The 6,000-nt window shown below is 44.3% G+C and overlaps 1 pseudogene; it reads right to left on the bottom strand.

Moving 5' to 3' along the window:
* Positions 1 to 1,407: 1,407 nt before the first annotated feature.
* On the bottom strand, positions 1,408 to 2,097 carry LOC108490872 (annotated as a pseudogene).
* Positions 2,098 to 6,000: the final 3,903 nt, after the last annotated feature.

The raw sequence follows: 6,000 nt of genomic DNA, 5'->3' as shown, positions 1-6,000 counted from the left end.
GCATAAAAATTTAAGAAGCATAAAAATTTATGCCATGTTAATTAGTAGAGGTGATAAACATTACCATTGAAATCTACCCAATGACTTTATATCCATACATAGGTGCCAAGGATCCAAGTGCAACGGACTATGACTAGTAATAATCAGATACATACAGATTAGACACATGCACCAACATCTAAGTGTTATTAGCAAAAACAATGAGTCTTTCTGTAAGAAACAGTATATTTTAAAATGAAATGGAGATATTTTTTAAAGGTTAAAGGATCCTATCTTGAGAGAGAGAGAGATTTTGCTTCATAGTTTTGGAGGTTTTGGTCCATGGTCAGCGAACTGACTGGATTGCTTTAGGTCTGTGGCAGGGCGGAACATCGTGAGGCACATGTGGCAGAGCAAAGCCCATTTGCCTCATGGCCAAGAAGCAAAACAGAAAGAGAGAAAGGGACTGGAATCCCACAATCCCTTTCAATGGCACATCCCCCAATGACCTGCAGACCTCCCACTAGGCTTCACCTCTTTAAAAACATTTTGTTACTGGTCGCCTTTAATCCTAGCACTTGAAAGGCAGAGGCAGATGGATCTCAGTGAGTTGGAGGCCAGCCTGGTCTCCATAGCAAGTCCCAGACAGCTGGGGCTACACTGAGACCCTGTCTCAAAAAGACCAAAATATATATGGTTGTTAACAATTTTATAGTGTGTTTTGATCCTATTCCCCATACTCCGCCCCCCAACTCCCAAATCTACCTCCACCTCCTCACCCTATTCCAAACTTCATGTCCTCTTATTTCAAATAAGTCATCAACTCCAGTTTTTGCTGTCTGCATTCTCCTAATGTGAGGCCATCCAAGACAAAGAAAAAATTCTTTTCTTTGAGGGTATGGCTCCTGGTAGATCAGCCAGGCTCCTGGCTCTTGTTTTGTTTTCCTGTATAAAAAAGGACCCTAATATAAAGTAGGGAGGGAAGGGGAGCATGCATGCCCTTTAGTGTAAAGAAATAGGAGGGCAAGAGGATAAGCCTTAAAAGGAAGTATAGGGACTTTCATTTAAGGTTTAACATATTCTCTGTAAGGGTCTGGAGAGATGGCTCAGTGGTTAAGAATAATGGTTGCTCTTGCAGAGGACCCAGATTTAATTTCCAGTACCTATGTGGCAGCTCACAACGGTCAGTAACTCCAGTTCTGGGGAATCCCATGCCCTCTTCTGGCCTCCAAGGGTATTACATGACAGGGGTGTACTTAAATACATGTAGGCAAAACATTCATACACATAAAATATATATATATATATATATATAGTTTCTGTAAAAAGCTGAAGGAGTCTTCAGAGCTTCAGCAGAAGGCGGAAGATGGAGCTCACCTTTTCAGTGAGCTCTCTCCATCCAAGCACCCAGAAGGGGTAAAGAGTAGCTCACTGCGGGTCACCTTCTTCCTTATGTAGGTAAGAGTGCTACAGAGCTCAGAAGACAAAGATTTGCTTATGTGGGTTAAAAGTCAGTATTTCAGGCAGCACTGTGCTTCAGACTTCTCTGTCTCCTGCGCAGACCGAGGCCCTCTGGAGGAGAAAGTCTCCTCGGGTAGATAAAACTCAAGGTCAGTCATCTTCTGGAGGCAGTCCTAGAAAATCAAAGGTTTTGTCCAACTGGTCAGCTTCAGAGTTTCCACAGAAGTGAGACTTTGGGCAAAGCATCTCTGCAAAGATACAGCCAACACCCACATATCCACAGGCCTTGCTATAGACTATGGAAGAGCTTCAGGAGCACAGTACCAAAGTGGAACAGCCACGGGTCTAAGGCCAATTTGGTAGCTTGGTAGCTGTAGATTCTGGCCAGGCCAGAGTTAGCCAGTTTGACCTTCCTACTATGTCTCCAGAATATTCTCTGGCTCCAGATCTTGGTGAACCATGCAACACTGGGATGCTCAAAAGTCTCCAGCCTCCTCAGTGAGGTCATCTCACAAACTGTACTAATGGAAAGGACCCCTCCAACTCCTCCTCCATTGGGGCCTCTTGAGGGCCACAAGGCGGCCACTGGGCCTTGTACACTGTCCCATAGGAACCACCACCAATTTCAGTCACTGGCTCATGTAGAGAAGTAGCCATTCTTGGATTAGGGGTACACTTATGCCTGCCAAGAGCTATGGAGAAGGGGGTATCCATTACAGGGGCCAGGTTGGGTATACCCAGGCTGGGTCCTGGGTAGCTGGACTCTATGGACCAGTTAAGTATTTATATAAATGTAAAGGAACTTGGCAATTGAGAGGGAGAGAGGCTGAGGAACCAAGATGGCGGCAGTGGTGGCTCTCAGCAAAAGGTGACTTTGTAAAACCCTTGGGGAGTCAACCTGTTGGAGAACGCCTTGGACCACAGCAAGGTGACTGTGCTTTGTGAGACTCTGGGACAGCCAAAGTGTCACCTGCATGTACTCAGGCAGTGAATAACTGATTTTGATGAGGAATCCCAAGTGTTTCTGATCTCTAGAACAAGAGAAACCCTACTTAATAATCCTAGGCAGTGTGTAGGAGAAACAAAGAATCAATGTGAATATTCCATTCCAAGAAACCTGTATTCCGACCCAAAACCATGTACAAGGGAAAGGGAGAGGGTCTTTACTTTGGCCCATCTGTCTATAAGAATTATAGATCACTAACATTCTAGTGAGGTGTAATCTCTCTGACACCCAGTTTAAATGAGTTTTGTTAGATGGATGGGGTGTTCAATTGCTAATAAAGGACATGAAGGGCTGGGAGATGATGGTAAGTTAAGGGTGGAGATGGGGGAGGGGTTTGAATACGATCATATAAATACATCGTATGAAATTCTTGAATCAATAAACTTTTTTGAAAGCGTGTATGCTTGTGTGTCTGTGTGGGGGCATGTGCTGTGAGTGCAGTTTCCCAAGGAGGCAAGAAGGGGGCATAGGATTGCCTGGAGCTAGAGTTACAGGTGGTTGTGAGCCACCCAAGGATTTGGTGTGGTACTCCACTTGGGTCTTCTGCAAGAGCGGTAAATACCAGTCTTAATGATTGACCCATTGTTCCAGCCCCAGTTCTAGACTTTCTTTTGGTCAGAGTCCAATCAGGAAGACAAAAACGACTGTGAGTATTTAACAGAGAGGAAATTTAAACAGAGCTAACAGGGAGGCTGAGAAGCCCAGCAGGGAACAGGGATGCAACTCAGAGATGAAACCCCATGAAGTTATCTATCCCTTAGCAAGTCAGGGACAGGTATATTGCCAGAGACCAGAATCTAGGGGCATGTGGCTGACACCGGAGCAGCAGCTGGAGATACAGGCAGGACAGAGACAGGCTTTTCCTTTGCCCCATCCTTCAGCCCTCAATGGTGTCTCCTATAGGCTGAGCCCTGAAGGAAGCCATCTCTGAAGGGATCCTGGAGATAATCCACATGGGTAACCCAGAGCAGGTTATTATTATTTTGTGGTTATTATTTTCTTTAAGGTTCACTTTGTGTTCTAACATTCTGAGTCCTCAGCTGACCACTATGATCCAGGGCTTTGTGAGTGCTTATTGATTAATCGATTTCTGGCCCTCGCATACACATATTATTAATAAAAGCTTGGCTTCAGATCTCTGGAAGCTAACTGCTCAGGCCTTGGCAAGAATTCACCAAGCGCTGAAGTCAGCATCGCCTCACCCAAGATTCAGGGAAAGGGAAGCAATGCTGAGCAGGTTTATCAATGAACATGGATACGCTGCCTCAGCACCTGTGAGGCCTGGTTACATGGGAAGTGCTGACCAGTAACATCACAGGGCAAAAAGGAGGCTCCCAGGGAGCTCAGGAATAGACTTGAAACAAGATTGTAGACTATTTTGTACCCAGCCCTGGGTGGGGCATGCCAGGAAACAGCTTCACCCTGTTTTAAGGCCATTTCCTGGAAGACTGGAAAACACCTACTTGTCTTTGAGACACATTCCCATATGTGGGCTCTAGGGAAGGGAAGCTCCAGGAATTTTACTACCAAAAATGGGAAGAGACACTCTATCTAAATATTTCTTAAAAGATCCAGAATTTAGCCTGGAACCAAGTCAAATATGTTTATTTTCGGAGATTCTTAAGGAAAAGTATTTTGGGCTGGGGATGTTGCTCATTTGGTTGATAAAACACTTGTCTAGCATGTGCAAAAGTTCAGTCTTCAAGCACTGAAATAGAAAAATATCAGACACTTTGGAATTCTTTCTCATATACAAATACATGTTTGCCAAGTTCATTCTAGCAAACACTTTTCAATAGCAGGTCAGCAATAAAGTCAGGCGTTGAATTTTAGCATGCAGAGCTGTTAGACTGTGGTTTTCCCTTTGCCCTGGCTGTGTGGTCTTGAGCAGGGGGTATAACCTCCTACTCATAAAAAATAAGAATCACATGAACTACCTCATAGAGTTGGGAGGATTAGAATAAGCTCACACATGAAAGTGCGTAGCTCAGTCTGGTATGCAGTGAGCAATCAGGAAATCATGGTTGTTCATTTTCTTATGGCATGTGTGATTTGTGTGGCACTCTGCAATAACACTTTCCCTTCTATGAGCTCAGCTGTGTGAGGTCAGTCAAGGAACCAACATTGATTTTATTACTATATGCATTTAGCGCCCTGCCAGATGCTAACAGTTATTATTTTGTTGGTTTCACTCATTCAATAAATATTTGAGTATTTATGACAGACTGTTTTATGCACTGGGGATAAAACAGTGAACAAACTATCCCTACCACAGGCTGAAAGGATTGCTCGGTAGGTGATGTGTAAACACAAGGCCCTGAGTTTGGATTCCCGGCACCCACTTAAAAGCCACATGTGGCAGCACGTGTCTGTAACTCTAGAACTGGGTAGGTAGAGACAAGCAGATTCTCAGAGCTTACTGGCCGCCAGGGCAGCCAAATCAGTGAATTTCAGGCTCAGTGAGAGACTCTGTCTAAAAAAATGCTCAGTGATTAAGAACACTGACTGCTTTTGCAGAAGACTGGGGTTCCCAGCACCCATATGGCAGCTAACAACCCTCTGCAGTAATTCCAGTTCCAGAGGATTTGACATCCTCTTCTGTCCTCTTCAGGTATTGCACACGTAATGCACTTACATGAAGGCAAAACACTCATGTATATAAAATAAAAATAATTAAATTTTAAAATGTTTTTTAAAACACCTGGTGTTGGGGGCTGGAGAGATTTCTCAGTGATAAAGAACACAGTTCTCGCAGATTCCCAGCACCCACATAACCCACATGGTGGCTAACAACCACCCATAACTCTAGTTCCAGGGGATCCAACACCTTCTTCTGATCTCTGTGGGCACTGCAGGACATGGGTGAACTTACACACATGCAGGGAATACACTCATTCAGAAAAAATAATAAAAATATTTTTTTAAAAAACACCTGATGTGAACTTGGTCTCTACATGCATATGCATGGGCAAAAGTGCACCTGCATAAAGACATGTATACATAAACATGCATCATGTACAAAAAATTTAAAAAACAATAATTAAAAAATAGTTGGAAGCCGGGTGTGGTGGCACACACCTTTAGTCTCAGCACTCGGGAGGCAGAGGCAGACGGATCTCTGTCAGTTCAAGGCCAGCCTGGTCTACATAGTGAGTTCTAGGACAGCTGGGGCTACAGGGAGACCCTGTCTCAAAAAGACCAAAAAGAAAAAAAAAAATAGTTGGGTGTGGTGGTGCATGTCTTTAGCCATAGTACTCTGGAGGCAGAGACAGGCAGATCTCTGAGTTTGAGGTCAGTTTGGTCTACATAGTGAGTTCCAGGCCAGCCAGAACTACATAGTGAAAAATCAAAAAAGGCAAAATTGGGGAAAGTAGGGGACAGGGTGACAACAATACATTCTCTGAGGTGTGGGAAACATTCAAGTTTCCAGGATGAGGGAAGAGCATGCACGCTAAGGGAAAAGCCTGTTTACAAGTCAGAAGTGGACTTTACCTAGTGCTCTGGGGAACCACAGAGATGCCAGTGTGGGAGGAGCCATGAGCCTGGGGGTAAAA

The sequence above is a fragment of the Nannospalax galili genome, unplaced genomic scaffold (assembly GCF_000622305.1).
Source record: "Nannospalax galili isolate Female #2095 unplaced genomic scaffold, S.galili_v1.0 scaffold410, whole genome shotgun sequence".
NCBI classification, from domain to species: Eukaryota; Metazoa; Chordata; class Mammalia; order Rodentia; family Spalacidae; genus Nannospalax; species Nannospalax galili.
This window is presented reverse-complemented; position numbering and strand designations above follow the sequence as displayed.